The 22,259-nt window shown below is 37.4% G+C and overlaps 1 protein-coding gene across 1 annotated transcript in view; it reads right to left on the reverse strand.

Moving 5' to 3' along the window:
* Positions 1–22,259, reverse strand: part of TENM2 (teneurin transmembrane protein 2) — a 785,744-nt gene that overhangs the window by 453,288 nt on the left and 310,197 nt on the right. The gene's annotated exons all lie outside the window — the stretch shown is intronic.

Below are 22,259 nucleotides of genomic sequence, written 5' to 3' on the forward strand. Positions count from 1 at the left end.
GACCCCTTTAAATGTGAAATTGCTGTTGTACCAGAAGAGCCTCAAGGGTTGGCAGAGGCACTTCTTGAGCTTCGATGCAATAATGATGCACATATTGCATTTAAAAACAAAGCAGATCTGCCATATTTTTGGATGTCAAGAGCTATAAAGGCATCAAAATTGCACACGAGGAGGCAGTCAAAAAGTTGCTGCCTTTTGCAACAATCTACCTTTGCGAACAAGGATTTTCCACTCTAACGAACATAAAAGCAAAGCAGAGAAATCGATTGGATGCTGAAGACTGTATGCAAATTGCCCCAATATTGATGATCCCCTATCAAAAATGAAGCAACATCATTTCTCCAAAATCTGAAGTTTTGAAGTTGAAGGTTTCAAAGAAATTTTGAATAGATTGAATAGATTCAATAAAATTTTGAATTCCAATAATTAATTATGATTTCTTTCCTTTCAAATCAAGGGGGTAACGTCGGCGTATCTAAATATATTTTGGGGTAAAAGCTAAAAAAGTTCCCTGATCCCTGTTCTGGGAACAGATTCTATTTGAAAACACTTTTTGTTTCCATATCTTCAGAGAAGCTATTTGATATTATATCAACCAGATGAATGCAAACATGTTCCTTTGTACACAAACCTTTATCATCCATGAGAGACTGACTGCATGCTCATGAGAGAACAGGAATGTTGTTTCACACATACAGTTACCTCAATAAGGAATCATTACTGACATATAAAGCTAAAATTTGCCATTATAGTTGATATATATGGAATTTTCTGCACATTTACACTGGGCAAGGATAGAGAATGGGCCATGCATATCTAAAATGCCAGATGAACCCCTATGATGTGGGGAGGTAACAGTGCTTAGTAGGAATTTTACCGTTCCCCAGAGACTACAGAATTATGTCTATACTGATTTTATTCTGTCATCTAGACAGGTGATCCAAAATGACTGAGTCACCCATGAATGAAATGGTCAATGGTCACCTTTCAACACTTCTCTCCACGTGTGTTTGTTATATGAATCTGTTGATAAAATGAACAAGTATCACCAGTACTAAACAAATGATGATTTAATAAGGGAGCTTGTGAAAAGGTTCCGGAGAGAAAATGTTTATAGATAATTCACAGTTATAACATATGGGGACATATGTAGCTATTGGCATTTTATCTACAAAAAAGGTCAAAACACACCCAAACATTTGCCTTTAGTAAGAATAATGGATTATTTAACATAGGTACCTGTTTAGCGGAGTTGAGCTGAGAACATATATAATGCTGATAAAATAAAAGAAATAAGATGGAAAGAGGGGCAGCGAGAGCCCCTGACTCTCTAAATGATTTTTCAGAATCAAAAATACATTAGCTATGGCTAGTTTCTGAAGTTGCCATTAATAATTGTATGATGGTGAAGCTAATAATCTCGGATTATACTGCAGCTATAATAATACAGTATTTGCAAGTTGCTAGCCACAGACTTCCTTACAGATTGTATTAATATCACAGCTAACTCTGACTGTTTTGAACTGACATTCATATCAAATATAATATCAGCAAACAATCTTGAAAAAGAAGGAACCATTTTTTGGATATCTCTAAAAGTGTATTCTACTTCATCAGAATAATTGTTTTAGATTTTCTAGATATTGCATAATATTTGCACATTTTGAACCCAAAAATAGAAACTATGCAAGTAAATTTAAAAAAGAGAGTGATACAAATATAAAGTTCAATATTTGTGTATGTTTTCAGGTCTTGATTATGTTTAAATGCCCAAAGAGAGATAATAGTATTTTAAAAACAAGTCTTAACCTTAACTATGTATTACTAAGGGGTAGATGTATTAACATGCGGGTTCTTCAATACCCGCGAATTCAGCGTCTTCAGCGATTAAATTTAAAGCGGCGCTGCATTGTAAAGGGAAACTTCCCTTTACAATGCAGCGCCGCTTTAAATTTAATCGCCGAAGACGCTAAACTCGCGGGTGTTGAAGAACCCGCATGTTAATACATTTACCCCTAAGTGTTGGTGACTTCTAAACGTGTACAGGTTTACAGGTTATGAATAATAGTAGAAGTGTTCTTAATATCAACATAGTTGAAATACCCTCTAGGTAATGTCAGACAAAACAAACACCGTATTTCCCCATGTATAAGACGCACCTTTTTTCCAAAAACTTGGGGTCTAAAAATCGGGTGCGTCTTATACAGTGGTAGCATCCAGTGGGGGGGGGGGGGCAGCGTTACAGTGGCATAGGGGGATGGGGCGATTGTATGGGCATACTGTGTGCAGGTCTGTTCCACAGAAACAGACAGAGAGAGTGTGCTGGCCGGCTGCTCTGATTGTGTTTAAAACACAAGCCCCTACAATCTCAGCACACTCTTATACAGTGGCAGCAGGGGAATCCAGGTGGAGGGGGGCGGCTGTACAGTGGAAGCGGGGGAATCCAGGGGGAGGGGTGCAGTGGTACAGTGGCAGCGGGGGGATGATTGCAGGGGCTTACTGCCGGCGGCTGCACACTATAGTGTGCAGGTCCGTTCGGCAGAGACAGGCAGGGAGAGTGTGCTGGCCGGCTGCTCTGAATCAGAGCAGCCGGCCAGCACACTCTCCCTGCCAAGAAGAGTAATATAAATATAATCATTTGTGCCTGCAATCTCTGCACACTTTTTAACAGCTACCATAATATATTTTTTTTCAAATTTCGGGGCCAAAATTAAGGTGCGTCTTATACATGGGAGCGCCTTATACATGGGGAAATACGGTACATATTTCAAATTGTAGCAAGAACACGCTGTAGAGTTGAGCTGCTCTCAGTTAGAAAGAGTAAGGCGTACACAGCACAGTGCATCTATATACTGCACACAGCCACACTGTGTAAGTCCATGTACCATCTGTCATCTGATGTGTGTGATCAATGCAGGGTTAATGGTGAGACGCCCCAGTGCATCACTTACACAAGTGAAACTGTCACCACTTCTTAGTATACAATTTGGGCTACGCCAACTTAAAACTCTGACAGTTTTGGGAGGGTAGGTTTGTATTTATTTAGGCATCATTTATTTAAACCACTGCTAGGGCCTGAAATATTGTCCTCTATGTTGGCAAAGGTGTGACTAACGCTCTTTTTACTATTTGATCAAAGGAGCAATTGCAAATCACAGGTTTTGCCACCATCTGAAAAGCCGACATGGGCTAGTGAGTCCATAATTTTCATCTCTGCAAAAACACTGCTTGTTGCAAAGTTGTCACATATTTTTGGATGGAGGTACTTTTCTTTTCTTCATGCAAGTCTTCACTCGCTATAATTGTATATCTAACAGTTAGTACAATAAGCCTGATATAGAGGATTGTCAACACAACAAGGGCTTTAGTTAAAAGTGTGTGAAGAGCAGAAACAATAGTTTTTTGCTCCAAGTAATGTATTGCTTGAATATTTAAACAACACTATTGTCCCATAGATTGTAAGCTTGCGAGCAGGGTTCTCTTACCTCTCTGTCTGTATGTATTACGCAGTATTGTTTAATTAATGTTTGTTCCCAATTGTAAAGCGCTACGGAATTTGCTGGCGCTATATAAATAAATGTTGTTGATGATGATATTTGAATTAGAAATCTATTGAACTCCAATAGATTATGAGTCAATGTAAGGCTAACTAAGCAGGATGTAAATTCACAACCTGTGCACAGAAGTGAATATGGAGACTAAAACAGTGAAGGGCAGATCTCTGGCTTCTTTATGTTCAAATACACTGTACTGTGTTAAAGAACCTCTTCCCTCTCACCATGGTGGGGAGGGAAATTTTGGGTTAATCTAATACAATTATCAATTTAACTCACTAATTGCTGAAAATTAGCCAGTTTTCAGAATCAGATGAATTGATACACAACCTCTAATAGTAAGGTGTGACATTATTAGTTTAATATACAGTAGTTTGTGTTTGTTTTAACAGGATAAAAATTGCCACTATAACACAATTGTTTCAAAAACTCCACATGAATAAATTAGTAAAAACTTTGCCATTACACACTAAAGCAATAGAAAACCCCAAAAGAACCAAACCTAAGAGCTTCATTATGTACAATTACAAGAGGAGAATAGAAACTCATATGAGCCAATAAGCTGGTTAAATAATGGGACCGCCATGGGTCATTGAAAAACAAAAGGTAAAGAAAAATATTTTGTTTTCAGACACTAGATGGGTCCAGAATTATTTTATGGATCGACAGATTAGCTGGACATTTTACACATAGGAAAAACTATTCTCAGAAATAGTACCAATGTTGAACAATCTCTCAAACATTATAAATCTATCAGCAAGGGAACAATTTATGTATTTCAAATAATAGCTATAAAATGCCTTGTGGTCAGGCACCTAAAAGTGCAATAATAAATGAATGATATCAAATATACTCGTTGACATATACTCAGATGGTTGTAACATAAGGTTTTATCCAAAAGGCTGGAGAGCCAGGTGGTAATGTCATTTAGTCATACAGGGCAGAAAGATGTGTCAAACTCCACAGGAACAGCTAGTATAATTTCATGTTATGGTTGGAAAAAAACTGCATTTTAACAGATTCTTTTCAGTGAAGCCCCATTAAAGTCTAGAGAACGCTGATGCTAAAAGTCAATGAGGCTGGCTCTAAATCAGAGAAACTTGCAGGAAGTCATAAATAATTGACATATCCGCAGTGACGTGCTTAAAAGTGATGCATCAGAATGCACTGTAGTGACATATTGGGTTGAACATTGGTGACAAGTACATATCTATGTTACGTACCCCCAAAGTGCCAATCTTTATATTAAAATAACAGTACAACTGAAAATTATTAATGCTAACACATATTCTACGATATTCATTGTGGCATATGCTTGGTTCTGTATACAAGATGTTTTGTGCATTAACAGTGATCACATGACATAAATGTACATTCAATGCTGTATGTATAAGATCTCCATGTTATGACAACAAGTGTTTCTGAGCCACAGGCAAATAAGACACAAGGGTCTATGTTTCCTGTGAATAAATGTTTTCTCCACTCATCCATATCAAGTGAAGATAACAGCCATTCCTTACTAATGCATGTTTTCTACACATGCACATACAATGATAAATTCTTCCTGCTTAAGTGGATAATGCCACTTCTAACATGACTTGAAAAGTCAAGGGTGCTAGAAGTTTTTGTTAACCAATTAAACAGATGGAAGCAGTAATAAGAATTTATTTATCTGCTTCAGCTATTGTTTGTTTTCTTTACATTGAAAAGTCTAACACGTTACAACAAAAATGAAGCATAAACATTATTGCAAACAATATTTTGGACAACTGTAAACATTGGTCAAAGACAAGACCTATATTTTTCTACAGCTTCAAGATAAGAATGATGTAACCTTACTGATGAAAATGAATGGCTTCACCTGTTTCCCATCACTATCAAGATCCTTAAAATGTGCGTATGGAATGCAATGCTTTATTGGTATATGGCTTTTCCTCTCAAATCATCTCAACCTTCTGGCACTAACAGACGAATGGTTCACAGCCACTGTTTGTGTGAGCCACATTGTTCAATTTCTGATTTCTTTAGCACTCATTTCCCCTTCTCAGACCAACAACTACAACAGTGTTGGCTGACCTGTGACACTCCAGGTGTTGTGAAACTACAAGTCCCAGCATACCCTTCCAGCAAAAAGCTGCTATATATTGGCAAAGTATGCTGGGACATGTAGTTTCACAACACCTGGAGTGTCACAGGTTAGCCAACACTGACCTACAACCTCTCCTCCACCTCTTTAACTTCTTTGCACTCTAATTCAAAGCCTCTTCATACCCACAGAAATGTCAGTACTATTAACTTTCAACAACTTTCCAGCTCTCTGCAATAACTTCTCTCCCTGATTTCTACATTCTCCTCTTCTGATCCACAAAGTAGCACTGGTGAAAGCATCATACTTCTCAAATATACTGATACCATTGTTATAGAAATGCTTTGGACACTGCCAAACAAATATACTTTCAATCTCACCAATCTCTCTCGGATTACTGTTCCATCTTTAAACTACTATGTCCCCCAAGCTTCTTGAGTGGCTTGCATAGACTAGCCTCACAAGCTTCCTTTCCTCATACAATCTATGATTCACTGTTCAGTCAGGCTTCTGTTCTCAACACACCTGGCCAGGTTTTAGGGGGGAAAGAGTTGTGGGGTCCTGGTCAGACCTCCCGTTGGTGTTTGCTGGACAGAACTTTGACACAGGGAGCCTGTTCTGAGCCTGCATTTAGATATCCATTCACTGATTGGGATTAAACCAATACGAGGTGGTCCAGTTGGATCCTGGCCAGGTTCTATGGAGGTTAAGGTCCCAGTTGGACTTCTCATTAGTGTACACTGGTCTGAACTTTGTCCCGGGGAGACTGTTTAGGACCTTTCAGTGGAAGATTTGGATGACATTTAATAGAAAAACAAAAACAACACCAGGCAGCCACCTAATGGGTGTGTTAGAAGAGCTCCTTAGTTGATAATTATTGCTACATCCAGCTCATTGTTAACTTTATAACTTGAAGATTTAAACACAGGCAACACCGGATACTTCAGCTAGTACTTTATAATCAATAACTACAAAATCTAAATTATTCATAATATCAATGCTATGTACAACAGTCCCATACCTGTTTTTTTTTAAAGTAAAATAATGACATATACTAACATACAAGAACAATTTTTTAATTTTTTGCACACACTGAGAACTGTGCAATAAAATAAAATGACAATTGTAGCTAGATCAGTTTGTTCCTATGCCACAACATATGGCTTGTTGTGAGTGAGAATTCCCAGAGGGCTAAAGTGTTTCTGCTAATACACACACCACACATGTTATACTGCTTTATCATGTGGATGGTTGAGAAACAAACAAATATCTCCCAATGGCTTGAATATTTTGTAATAGACATACTGTACTTATGCTCACTAAATATTGAACATGTTGAAGGCAACTCCAAGTTAATGGTAGCCTGAGAGATTGTGCTGCAATTGCAATTTTATGGGCTGTATTCAGAATGCATCTTCTATTTCCAAAAGTAATAAATATTTCAGTAAAAACACTTAAATGCAATGTATCAGTTTGACAATGGGTGATTTGTAATCTTCAGATCTCAGGACAAATATATACTGTATATCTCACAGGATTTATTAGGATGTCTGATACATGTTGAATATAGAATCATACTGCATCAGTAATACCAGTAATTAAATTAATTGCATATGATATGTGCATGCGTCGAAGTAACATAGTTGATGCGGTTGAAAAAATTACACCAGTACATCAAGTTAAACCTATTTTGGATCTCCTGTGATCCCTCTCTTATATTTGAAATTGATCCAGATGATGCAACCACTAATCTGTTTCAATCGGGTAAAATCCCTCCTGATCCAATATTGCAGTCCTTTTTCACCTTGGATCCACTAATATCTTTCATTTTAATTGACAGTAACCCCTGTATAGCCCTTTTCCGCTAACATTTGTCTAATCCTTTCTTAAACATATCAATTGACTCTGCCATCGCAACCTTCCCTGGAAGTGAATTCCATATCTTGACTGCCCTTACTGTAAAGAACCCCTTCCTCTAACCTTAGGGGGTGATCACATGTCCTGTGTACAGTCCTTGAGGTAAAAAGGTCCCATGAAAGTTCTCTGTATTGACCCCTAATGTATTTGTACATAGTAATCATATCCCTTCTTAGACGCCTCATTTCTAAAGTAAACATGTCTAGACTAGCTAACCTTGTCTCATAACTTAATGGCTCCATAGCCTTTATCAATTTTGTCGCCCTTCTCTGAACCCTTTCTAGCTCCAAAATGTCTTCTTTATAGAGTGATGCCCAGAACTGTACTCCATATTCAAGATGAGGTCTTATCAATGATTTATATAGTAGCAAAATTGCACTTCTCTTGCATCGATGCCCCTTTTTATGCATGCCAATACTTTATTGGCCTTTGCGACTGCTGCTTGACATTGAGCACTATTGCTAAGTCCATTGCCTACAAGCACCATTATAGACAAAATATATATTCCTTTCTAAGCGCTTCCTGTGTGTTGTTGCCACAATATACAACAGAGTGCCACTTCACCCTAAATAATGCAACCAATGTAACAAATGTGTATATCTCAGGCGCACACACAAACCATAGAAAACTCACTTACATATATGTGCAAAAAAAAAAAATAGAACCATACAAATAGTTTTGAGAATAATTCCAAACAGTCACATAGTCACTTATACTGTTTTTTCTTTCCACAAATCAAGTAATCCGGTTACGGCTTCCAAAGCGATTATATAATATGTAGAAGATAAAAAGACATAGAAAAGAACACATAGTATAATACTTCCAGAGCAGGGTACATCCAAACTAGTTTATATTAGTCTCACCATCCTCTTACTGTATTTACAGTTATATTGTTGCAAAATATTTACTTTTCTTTCGTTTTATCACACCACATGCAGGGGCGCATGCAGGATTTTTAAGGGGAGAGCTGCTGTGCATGCTCCATTTTGGCGGCACTGTATTGTACAGCAGCCGCGACGCTGTATTGTACTACAATACTGCACCGCCGTGGACGCTTCTTTGACAGCGCTGCGGCTGCTGTACAGTACAGTGCCACTATGTAGGGGCACTGTTTAGCCCCCGATCTTCGTGGCCCTGACATGAAGGATTTAGAAAACATAGCATTTTTTCACTTACTTTCGTGCAACTTAATAGATTCACTTCAGTAGCCACACTCAGCTGTGGAAATTCATTAACTTTCTTGTTCCACTCCGTAATGATCTCTAGCTTTTTAAAAAATGTAAATATACATAGAATAAACGCAAAGAAAAGGAGCTATGGCGTCATAGTAAATTATTTTGGGTGGAAATAAAGGATAAAACATGGTCCATGCTAGAATTTGTATGTCAGTTTGCTAATGCCTCTATCTCTCTAATTATTAAACCAACACATCCAGCAAGCAGTGTATCATTAAATTAAGGGGCATGGATGCTTAAATGAAGTGGACTAGGACAGATAAGTGGAGATAAGAGCACACTGTCTTCCCAGTAAACGGCAGCTATTGGTAAGGTTGTTGCATAATGCAATGTGTTAATTCATTGTTAAATATTCTAGAAAATAATAACAATATAAGTTTTCAGCGATTTTGAAAACATGTTCTTTCATGTATAAACATGATGTTCTTAATAAAAGCAAAGGCTCTCTTAAATGGAACGCTGAACTTGCTGTTTGCAATGTACAGATATGCCAACACCTTTACAATCCATTATTTGTCACACTCCCACATACCCAAGGACATCTAATAAGTGTACATGCCTCTGGCTTTTATTGTGTTTGTCATGAATGAGGTACTAATTGATTCAAGGGCAGAACCAAAAGACCTTGTGTTTTGTTTGCCACCATGTAGCAGAAATGTGAATATTTTCTAAAAATCCACTTTAACGTACTAGTAGTGACTTAAACATTGTAAGCCATTCTTTTGGTACATGCAAAACACTTGTAAACAATGGACACACGTAGAAGAAGAAATGTAGTAAACATTCATAGTGTTTGAACCTGTATCACGCTTTGCTGTTCTCCAGGTGCTTTTGAATTATTTTCTCACTTTAAAAAATAAAAATATACAAAAAGACTTTTTTTTTTTCCTATAAAAAAAAAGTTCTTCAAAACGGCAAACGTGAGAATTAGAGGACAAGGCAGCCGGAAACAACAGCGACTATTAATATACCTCCAAGCAGCAGGGGCATTGGTTTTTTTGCCCTGTAAATTTTTGTTGAATTGCTATTCCTGACCTAAAAGTCAGAAGAACCTGTTAGATGTGTGAGAAGAACTCTGCTAGTAAAGATCACTGCACTTTCAAAGCCACATGATACCTGGTACAAATACATCAAATAGAATGACAGTCACTGCAGCAGACAGAGCCAAGTAAGAACCAGTTTCTTAAGCACCGAGGAGAGAAGACTGGATGGCATGGCAACCCAGGTAGAAAGGAAAGGTCACAACAATGAAAATAACCCAGGGATCTGGAAACAACTCTACCATTACCACAGACTGGAAGAAAACATATAATCCAATCAGATGGAACAGATTGAAATGCAGCTGCAGCCATGTGTGAATGCCGCAGAATGCATTGTGTAAATATTTGGGGATCTGGCACATAGGAATAGGAATCCCTTTTCCAACTTTGAAATCAGAACACTGAAAAGTAGTCATTTGCACGGAGCTGATAATTCGGAACTTGGACAAACATTCACAGCTCCAGAGAGAGAGGACGTAGCACAGATCTGGCCGGCTGAGTGCAGCTTATGTGTCAGTGAAGTCTGGTCTGGGATATTTTACCAGAGCGCTAGAGGAATATCTTGTATCAATACGGAACAAGCAGCAGTGACTCCTGATACGGACAGGCGGATAGATAAGCAGACAGTCACAGATCGTCGATTGCAGACAGACCGATAGAATATATGAAAAAGAATGAAAACGCAGTGATTGAATACTTCACAGTGGAGCCTACAATTTTCTCCAGATTAAAAAAGAAGAGAGCTTGTTATGGAAACAACAAAAAACAAACACCTGACGGAAATAAGCACTTGTCCGCTGTACAAATATGTCATATAGGTTAGTGTAAAAGCCAAAGATGCCCATCTTACGGTGTTCCAATTTTTATCTAATTTTGCTCAGAATAAATCTCACAAAGCTGAAGCAAATGTAATTAACTTGTGGATTAAGTTTCAGAAAGACAGCTCACCAGCAAACCGCAGTTTTCCATCTCGCTACTCGAGTGCTGAGAAAGCAATTGAAGACAAGAAACTGTTCATGATGGAAAAAACAGACGCATCTAGATATAACAGCCTATTGTGCTGGTTAATACATGTTTGAAAGCAATTGGAAAAATAGATAGAATATCATCCCCATTATCAGCTTCAAACATGTTGTTTTATACTGCTTTGTTTAATCTAATATTAAGATGTTGCCATGTTATTATATTTGTAATATGTGTTCAGGTTGGGCCAAATCATCCTATTGCTTGAGACATTCACAGGAATGGCTCTCCTTCCTGCCATAAGATTTGTATACTGGCATAACACAGGTTAATACATAATGTTACCAGGGGTGTAAAGTGCAATTACCAGGCTCCAAAGCTATTTCGTTGGGGGAGAGGGATGAGTATGTCTATCTACCTCCTGCAGTGGAGGCTCATCTGCACCGCTATCCTGAACATGCCTGGTGGAGACTCTCTTTCTATTCCACTGTGAGAACATGCATAGAACACTGGTCTTGTGAGCATGTGCAAGTACAACAGTACAAGTACAATCTGTGCCTTCAATTCCACCCTGATAACCAGAAAAAAGGGACACATTGGGGGATATTCAATTATCAGTGAGATTTTCATTTTTGACCGCGATAAGTAATTTTAAGGCTGTTTTTTTTTTTCATTTTCCAGCGGGTTAACTTTACCCGCGATTCAATTCCATTTTTAACGTTCAGTTTTTTTTCATGAAACGGTCCTCTCGCGCTCCAGTAGAAGGTCTATGGAAAGTATAGGGTGTGCGAGAGGCAGCAGCGTTAAAAGCTATTCAGTTGTTTTTTAACGCGGCGCGTTAAACAGGAAAATATGCTGTTTTATCTCGCACCTCTTTGGGGTGTGTTAAAAACGAAAAACCTCTGAAAAGTATTTGAAATCATGTAATAATGTGGAAAAAAAAATTAAACTTATGTTTATCACTAATGCCTAACTTGTGAAAGTTGATTTTCTTGTGAAAAAATAGTGAAATAAAATAAACATAAAAAAAGAAAAAATAAAATCACTAATTAATTATATTTATGTATGGTTTTGGTACAAATATAAATGTAGTAATGTGTTTTGACATGGTATAGATGATTCTATGGTAAAAAATAGTTCAGTAAAAAAATATGCGAAAGAAAGTACTTTAATATAGATATTATCAATGTGTAATGTAATGTATGAAAATGTATGCAAAACCTTTTTTTTGTGTTATACATGACCGCGTTAAAACTCCCCTTCACTTCCTTAAAAACTTGCAAACATCATGTTTAACGCGCTGGGGCAGCGTTCCCGCTTTTTCAATTGAATTACACGAGTTTTCCCGCTGCGCTAACTCAAAACGGTCGCTATTGCCGTCAAAAACCTGTGGGAGATTTTTTTTAAAAAAAACTGCGGGGAAAAAAAAACTCGCTGACAATTGAATACCCCCCATTGTCATCCCCTTCACCGCTACTCTGACCGTAGTTACAAACATGTTACCTTAACTATCATCATATCATACACCAAGGTAGAAACCACTGATGTAAACCTTCCTGGCAATTGTATTGGCTGAACAGATATGTGCTGTAGGCAGTGCAACGTAACTACCAACACTTCCAGTTCTCACTGGACAGAAGTGATATGTACTACCAGGAAAGGGGTGTGACCTGACTTGAAATGGGTGTGATGTGGGAGGATTGGTGCTGCTTCATTTCTCATGATTTTCCACTTGGTAATGCCAGGAGTTATAGGCAGAGCGAATCTAGGGCTTCAGTGTAGTCTGATAAACTTGATGAACGAATAAGTAAGCAGATAAGTAATATTTCAGTTAACAGTGGTTAAATTCCACACTAGACTATAATCAGCAGCAAGGGGCGTGGTAAAAATAGGGGGAAGGATAACTGAGTGAAATGATCATTTGCTCTGTAGATATCAGTACCGTACAGCTTCACAACGCAATTTCTCACAGAAAATGTTAATTCAAAGGCCATTATAAATGACTATTGAAAAAAAACCTTTGCTTTTGAAGGAAAGTACATGTTTTGTACTTCTCTAGCCTTTGCCACAATAGCATAACATAATGCATAATAGCCTTGAATGAGGAGATGCTCCCAGAAAGTTGTTAAATAGAAGGAAAAGGAAGTGATTTATAGATAATGACAAAACAAAAGAAAACATTTACTTAATATTTTGCAGCCTCATTTTTCATGCCTCTGTTTGTTCAAAGCTTTTAGGCACTGTTGATTAAAATTTGCATTAATTGAACAGCAGAATACACATACCATACATTTACTAACTGATGCTGATTTAGCTAAATCTACAGTATTAACTAAATATCTGTATATTTTAAGCTGGAAATCCATGGAATTTTTTTAACAAACATAAAATTTACCAGTACTGCTGCATTGTAACCTGAATTTGATCTCTATCATCCGTTGTCTGCACTAACCGATATACAGGGGCACACTAAGGGGGATTTCCAGTTACCCAAAAACCAATCATTCTCTAAAGATGAAACCCCCCAGTTAGTAGCTATATTAAATTTACTAAAACACATTGTCTGCAGTATAGGAAACATTTTCCACGAGCATTTGCATATATTTTCATGAACACTAGCCTCAACAAAATGGCTGCCGTCACTTTTGTCTCTAGTGTATTATTTTTATAGCTTTCTATTTAATACTGAAGTGTCTGAAACAGAAAGTACAGAAAGTATATGACCTGTTCTCTCATCTGCAGTCTGATGTGCAGCAATGTGTAAGTAGCTATAACACTAAGTTTAATACTTTTCATTTTAATTGGGTGTGAGAGGAGATTAATATTAGTTTTGTAAAGTAATATTCATTTGGTTAAATGGTCAGATTTATTTAAACCAGTGTGCACAATAATGTACAGTTTACTTTATGCCTCATTCCTTTTTTATGCAACACTGTATTACATTTATGTACATTCTACTGTTCTAATTCTAGTTTTCATATTTGACTACAGCACAACTGCCTAATTTCTGTTTTGTATGTCATTCTGAATGCTTTTGTGATACTGAATGTATGGCACAGTACCACTTATCTTTATGTCATGTTCATGCTGTATGCGTGTGTATATATATATATATGGAATGCCACCTGTACATGTGGAGTGCATTAATACGTCAGTATTTGTGGCTTGGACTTTTTAAATCGGATTGTTGAGTAGAGCGCCACTTTGTATTCTATTGCGTGTGCATATATATATATATACACACACACACACACACACACACACAAACACACTACACAGTACCACTTCTCTTTATGCAGTTCTTATACTGTACATATGGGCACTGCACGGTACCACTTCTCTTTATGTCCTTATCATGCTGTACATTTAGTAAAATCTCCGCTACCCATGCAACGAGGTTTCACGAGGATTTTCTGATTAGGGTGCAATTTAAAGAAAACCGTGACTAAAACCAGCAAGTGGAAACAGTGGTACAAACGCTGCTCCTGCACCACTTGTTATTAGAGTGTGTCTTACATTCTGTTATTCAACAAAACTTCTTATTTACAGTCAAACAATTTAACTACAAAAAAAGTGTCTGTTGCCTGTTTATTACAGCAAGTTTGTTTTTGTTGTGTTTTTGTTTTGTTCCAAAATCCAAATTTGGACCCCCCTCTAGAAATCCTGTGTTTTCCCCTGATCTATTCCATGCTAAATCACGGGATCTGTTCAATGTTGTCACCAATACTTGCGACCGAGCAGGAACCGGATTCTAAAGCTCTGGCCTAGTTGAACAGCGCATATTTTTACAGAATAATGTTTAGATACCTAGCCTTAATCCTGAACTAAACATTGAATGTCAGAGAAACAACATTTTAGTACTTGGATGTATCGACCCGTATCATTTTTTGGGGAAATTATTGATGACATGGAGCAGCCACATTGCACAAATAAGGCAGCTCAACATCCATATCATATTTATTACACCACAATGGGTCAATGCTATTAACTTTGCTAGTATTCAACAAACATAAAACACACATAATGAGGGACATTTATCGGCACACAGATTTGTTAAAATATACTCAAAAAGTGTCCGATAGAAATTGATTGGTTTTCATTGGTTACAACACCTTTTTGCAGTTACCAGTACCAGTTTTCTCTATAGCCTTATAAAGTACTTCCATTTTATTGTCACCCACAAATTTTCTGTCCAGCAGCTAAAGTAGCTCTCAATAAAAACATATGTCATTATATATGTGGGAAATGTTCAGATAACAAGTTTATTATGAATTTCATATGGGGTGATCGTCACAATTTGGGGTGTCTTGCTCGAAAAAAACACTTAAAAATAAACAATAGTTTCCTACAAGTGGAATGGCTGACAGCATATAGATTGTAAACTTATCCCAGCAAGGCAAAAGGCAGTAAATGGACACCCTAGACCAGACCTGAGCAACCTGTGGCTCTGCAGATGTTGTGAAACTACAAGTCCCAGCATTCCCTGCCAGCTATCAGGTGGCAAAGCATGCTGGGGGCTTGTATTTTCCCAAAACCTGGAGAGCCATAGCTTGTCACACCCGACACTATACTTTTTTAACTCGCTGCCATATGCCAAAAGCAGCGTCAGTAAGGGAGAGTCTACAACACATTGATATCATACTTGCCTACTTTTGAAGGCAGCTGTCTGGGAGTGGATCCGTCAAGGGGGGCGTGGTCATGCGTGGTGCGCAGTTAGGCTCCACCCCTGTCAATATTAGCCAATCCCAGCAGGGGGCGGGTCCACAATGGCGGGTTTACCCCCGTCCCTACCATCTTTAACAACGGCGACAGCCAGATCTGGGATTTTTGTCTGCTCTCTCAGGAGTCCGGGAGAACTCCTAAAAAATCGGGAGTCTCCCGGACATTCCGGGAGAGTAGGCAACTATGATTGATATTCAGTTTCATGTCTATATGATTTCACAATATACCAAACAAACAAAAACAAAGTACACTTGTTATAATGTTGCTTCAAACCTAAAATATTCTTAAAGGGACAGCTACAGTTATAAATAGCACCGTTATATATTATTTAAGGATACAAAACCAACAAATTAACTATAGCAATTGACCACTTGAACTATCACATTTGGAAATGGAACTAGTATCCAGGTTTTTTTTTCCAGCTTCAGACATTAGTTATCTCCTTTACTGAGCCCATGATGACATAGCTTCATCATTACTCTCCTGAGAGATATTGAAATCTATAACATAGCACTCTTCACTTCTCATTACATTACTTCTAGGCTTGGAAATGGACATCAACAAAATATATCATAAAAATTGTTTAATGTAGTATACTGTAGATAGCAACATTTACAGCTCAGCGAATCAGCGATAAGCTAGAGAGTGTTTTCCTGATATCCTTAAAAGTGACATCTTGGGAGAAAGAATATTTTAGTATGAAAATGGCATGGCTGCGATCATTAACCATTTTGCTGCAGAAAGCACCATACAGTTATACGAACAAAGAGTTATAGATTGTAGACGCTACCAACTTCTCAAAATGCTATTTATCTAATGCATTGAACACATGAATAATACAGTTTTTCATCCACCGTGGATTAAATTGCTACAAATCCAATTGACCCGCTATGCAGTTTAGTGAATCATGCATGTCTCCTTACAATCATTTACCAAATTGGGCGCTTCCCCTGTCATTTCTGTAATCTTTTTTCTTCCCTTCAAATTACTTCACTCCCAATTTACTTAAGAACATTTCATTTTTCCTATCTGCTTCCAGCACCCTACCGGTACATACTACGGACTGTGACCAGGTTTAGAAAAAAATGATGTCAGATTGTTACATGTCCTCTGCTTCAGGGACATCACTGAAGAAATGCAGCCTTCTTAGAGGAGGCCCCAATGTGCAGACCTGTGTGCTGTGGAGTACACTATCGGGGCCAGGGGCTGGCTGCTAAATTTAACCTGGAGGGTGAGATTCAGCTCAGCAGCCTATTAAAAGAAAATAAATGCAGGTAGCCCAAAGACCCAGCCCAAAGCTGCACTATGGAACCGTCCTGGTGGTCATATGACCCCTGCCCAGCCAATCCCAGATCGGGATAAGAGCAAAGAGGAACCTATGTTGTTGTACCTCAGTATCCTCAGGAAATGCAACATTATCTTCCAAAACCCTGCAGCTTATGGTCATATGTTCCCAACCTTTGACATCCAATGTGTACCTCTCCTAAAATAATCCCAATATTTTTGCTTTTGAAAATTTCAACTTTATATATTTGTAAAATAATTATTGTAACTACTGGTGCCCATTAATAGGTGTAGTGGGCAGGGGCAGAAATACAACCGCCACAAGGTGTGCACCGGCTATGATCCCCGGAGGTGAGGAGGGCCCAGCTCTGTTCTAGAAACAGTCGCTAGTGAGTGCGGGCTTCACTGACCTATGCCGGCCCCACACATGCTAAGACCACCGAGGGAGGCCTACTCAGGGGATGGCCACTAGCAAAAATGGGTGAACTAGATTTTTTATTGGATCCCTTTACAATTTTTCATCAGAACTGCTTGGGCATTCAACTGTTTTAGGACTTACTGACTATACACAGTAGTTACCTATACTTTCACGTTTTCAAAAATAAGGCCAAATATATCTTTTTAAATGCTGTATTTTACCTTCCAAAAATACAGCAAAGCTTCGGGTTCATTGTTTCCTATGTAAAAACTATGCTTAAAGTACAAGGGGTTTTAAGAAAATGGAATAGAAACCAAAAACACCATAAGTGATGCAATGCAATCATCCAAGCCTTCACCTGTGTTCACTGAACATAACATAATGGGCGCCTCATTAAAAAAAAAAAAAATTATATATATATATATTCATCTATTTATATAGTGCCACTGATTCCACAGCACTGTACAGAGAACACACTCACATCAGTCCCTGACACATTGGTGCTTACAGTCTAAATCCCCTAACATATACACACAGACAGACAAACAGAGACTAGGGTCAATTTTATAGCAGCCAATTAACCTACTAATATGTTTTTGGAGTGTGGGAGGAAACCGGAGCACCCGGAGGAAACCCATGCAAAGACGGGGAGAACAAACAAACTTCTCACAGATAAGTCCATGGTCGGGAATCAATCTCATCACCCCAGTGCTGTGAGGCAGAAGTGCTAACCACTAAGCCACCGTACTGCCCATTTATTTATTATCAGGATGCTTAGCGGGATTGCCATGTCCTTCAGCCCAGACTCTAAACTGAATACTTTAGGTATGTTAATATAATTATTGTTTGAACCTTTACAAAGGTAATTTAATGTAAATATCTTGCACTGCTATAATACACCGAGCAATAAATTGAAAACTGAATTCAAATCAACAGAACCAATAATGACTGGAAGATTATATAATAGGGCTATTAAAGCTAAAAATAAGATGCTACAACCCAGTGGGTGAAACGTTTTACATTAATGCTGGATTTACAATATTAGTGTTAATTTATATTATTGTTGATCGTTCTGCAAAATTACAGTAATTCATTATTCTACCAATAATTTTATCATTTGCTTATTACTGTGAACATCGTTTGTTAAATATTGCGCTTATTCTCAGACACAGAAAAAACTTATAAAACTAAAATGTATTGTCAGCTGTAACAAAAATGTTTTTTTCACTACTTAGAATTCTGCAGCATGAGGAGAGAAATTAATGATGCAATTAAAATTTTGCAAGTTTTTATTATGTTTGCTTATTGTAAACATTCCCCAAGTTCTAAATAAAATATATTTTATGAATACAATATATCAAGACAAGTGACGGTATACTTAAAAGATTACAACACCGATTTTTGTTTTTAGCTGTATCAACTATAATGTAATTTCTATCTTTCCATAACGATAATGCAGTGCTATACATCCAACAAGTGGCTCTAGAGAGGTGATCCTTGTCGATATGTACTTAGAAAACATGGCACATGAGCTCTTACAGTGTGCAAGGACTCCACTAACTATGAGCCAATTCCCTCTGCTTCTGGGTACAAATCACAATAGTGGACTACTAGTTTTATTTATTTATTTATTTATTGTCATCAATCCACTAGATTGTAAGCTCTCACAAGCAGGGAAAACATTACCCTTTCTTCTCACATCTGCCCTTATTATGTGTCACTATTATGTCGCTGTGTTATGTATGCTCCTTTTTCCTCACTGTGGGGTATTGTGGAGCATTGTGGTCCCTTACAAATAAACATAATAAATATAATAATACTTCAAAAATCCTGTGTATATATAATTTATAATTTACTTTCATTTTATTTATTTTTTATTATTTGGTAGTGCTTTCTTTTTCAAATACAATATTTTAAATAGCACCCTTGTTCCCACATATTTTTCCCCAACATGACCTTCACAAAGTGTTTAAAATTCTGGAAATGTGGGAAATCTCAGAATCTATAGATTAATTTCTGTTACTGGACATTTCCAGAGTGGTGCAAGACAGAGAAGCCCCTTCCCCCCCCCCCCCCCCCACACACACACCCTAAGCAATTACATGTCAATGTAGAAACCAATAGTGTGATATTAGTTATATGGAGAACAGGGACATGAAATGCTGTGGCCTCCTTGATTGGTCAGTTGAAGGAGACCAGAAACCAGCAACAGAGACAGGGGAAGGGGATTTCGGAATCATGAAGTAGAAAAGTTGCAAGCCATTTACAATTAACATAAAATGTATTTAGTTCCCTATAATCTTTAAATCTATTATATATACATGCTGAATTCTTTACCATAATACTTTGATTTCCTTTTTATACAGTGCATCTAATTAGATAAAAAGCACTGTAATTAACACATGTACATACAGATATAGTTGTGCTTTGTGCTTTAAATTTAGTGTTCAGCTTTCATCTGCAAATTACCTGATAATATATGTTCAGTGACATAAACTTAATAACTGAAATAACTTCAAGGTAAAATAAATGCTGAACTGACTGCAAAGCAACCAAAACTCCACAATATGTAGTCACACACATAGGATGAGAAATATAATACATTAAATACCAAAACAATTGGTGGCCAATTAAAAGCAGAATAATTTACATACAATAGTGCTGTAACTATCATTAAACTATCTTTCAGAGAGGAACCATGTATTTCCATCTATTTTAATTACAGTGCGTTTACTCCAACATGATTTTTCATTATGCATCCCATTAAGGGAAGATCACATAGGAAGAGAGAGTGTTTTTCCACTTTGGTATTAACTGATTTTGAGCAATTATAGTGTCAGTCTTCCACCGTGGAAAGGTTGCATACATTTACTGTGTAGTTCTACTAGTTATGATTGATGTTGCTTTTCCAAATGATAAACCAATTATCCCAATGATATAATGTCATTTTAAGAGTGTTATAATCACATTTATCTTAAGCTGAGAACTTTGATGATGTCTAATAAAGATTTATGTTGGATTAAAGGTCTGTACATTATCAACAATGGGATTCTTATATTTGTGAAATAAGTTTGACAGAATTTTTGATGGTTTAAATGGTTAAAAGCAGAACAAATCCAAAAAGAAAACAATGAAATCCACGTAGTCTCTATGTGACTGACGTCCCTCTAGGTGCTGCTTAAACGATTTCCAGCATAACATAGCATGCTGGGAAGTAAGCTGCCATAGAAGGCTAGGGATTGGAGTTCATCCATTGTTGAAGATTCCAACATGAAGTGAATCTTTCTCCTACAAAAAAGAGGGAGCCATTTTGTGAGCTGGAATAACAATTAACTCCTAATTATTAGAAAGCAAGCTAATAACATCAATTTACTAAGGTTGTGAAGCACTGTATGCCCCTTTGTGCCTCACACCTCAGTTATGTCACTTTTTGTGAATTGATAGGCTGCATTCTAATCGATATCAGTCCAGCTCACAAAATGGCTGCATTCCTGATGTATAAGCAGTGGGTAATACTTTATAAGTCGTGATCATTTTGCCATCTGTATCACAGGAGTAATTTTGGGGAGTCACAATAGAAGATATAACTATTAGATCATAACAGTCTCTCCCGTGACCGCTATCATTACCTGAATTCAACACAGACGCTTGCTGAGGAAAAATTTAACTGCGAAGGAAATACAAAGCCCAGGCCCCATGTGTAAATATTGTACGTAGCAAGCGACTAGAGCCGCAACCAATTCAAATCAGCTATCACATACAAAATATTTGTTATAAGCCACATATATTTCAAGCTACATTACATTTACCATATATATATATATATATATATATATATATATATATATATGTGTGTGTGTGTGTGTGTGTGTATACATACACACACTCATACTATATTGCAATGAGCACATGGATTAAATAAAGCATGGCACAGGAATGAATAGGGTAAATATTTAGCTTGCGTGTGACTATGGCATGTTCCTCTGCCTGCAATGAAGACCTGACACATATCATACTGTATAAAAGTAAGTGGAATTGCATGGCATAACATCTCAAGCTCAAGGTAGGGTGCCTGTCCGTAAAATTATGGTAATATTGTCATTTCAAGGATGTGTCTCATAATGTCACAATAGTATTGTCAGTCTCTCCAAACTTTTTGCTACAAGACAATATTGGGAGTGATTTCTGCAGAAAAGCTTGTCAAATGGATCCTTGTTCATAAGACATTTCCCTGCGAGTGAGGCCAATGCAATAAGAAGGAATATCCTAATTGTTGATGTTCTGCATAATATTAAGTATCCATTTTATGAAGTCAAAGTATAATTCCATCTACAAATAATATTTTTAATAAAGCTAATATTTGCCCAAAAAATGTGTATGTTTTTGTTTTAGTATTGTGCCCCCAGAAACTCCTTTTATATCAAATCCCAGAACCAGTTTTCTGGGATTGTATTGTTTCAAAATGTAGTCCCAGCAAGAGATGGGCATCCTGCCTCCATAGCACCAGGTGTTAGGAGTACGTACAGCTACAGCAATTTTGCTGCACAGGGGAATTTAAAATGTGTCGACTGATTCAAATCTAGGTGGAGGGAGCATTCTAGCTGAGCTCAACTGCGTGGTACTTGTGCGTTACATGCCAAAGTAGGATTGCCTGAAAGCCGGACATGTCAGTGTATTTCCCATTCATTTTAATGGTCAGAAATCCCATAAAAAGTATTGCAGATTGAAAGTAATAATAAAATGCTCTATTAAATAAAGTAAAAAAAAAATATTAAATACTGTTGTTCCAGAAAGCTTTGACTCTTGTAGAACATCAAGTGCCAAAAAATTCTGGGACTAGTGGAACTAGAAGTATCAGCATGCCTTGTCAGTCAGGGCATGCTGGAGAAGTTCAATAATAGTATTTAATTGCTTTGCCGCTATCCCCATTGTTATCAATTGGCTGGAGGTCAGTACCTGCTCAGCCAATCACAAGTAGTCAGAATGTACACATTAGTTGTGGTTGGCTGAGCTTTTGAAGATTAATTAAGATTAAGCAAT

The sequence above is a fragment of the Mixophyes fleayi genome, chromosome 4 (genome assembly GCF_038048845.1).
Source record: "Mixophyes fleayi isolate aMixFle1 chromosome 4, aMixFle1.hap1, whole genome shotgun sequence".
NCBI classification, from domain to species: domain Eukaryota; kingdom Metazoa; phylum Chordata; class Amphibia; order Anura; family Limnodynastidae; genus Mixophyes; species Mixophyes fleayi.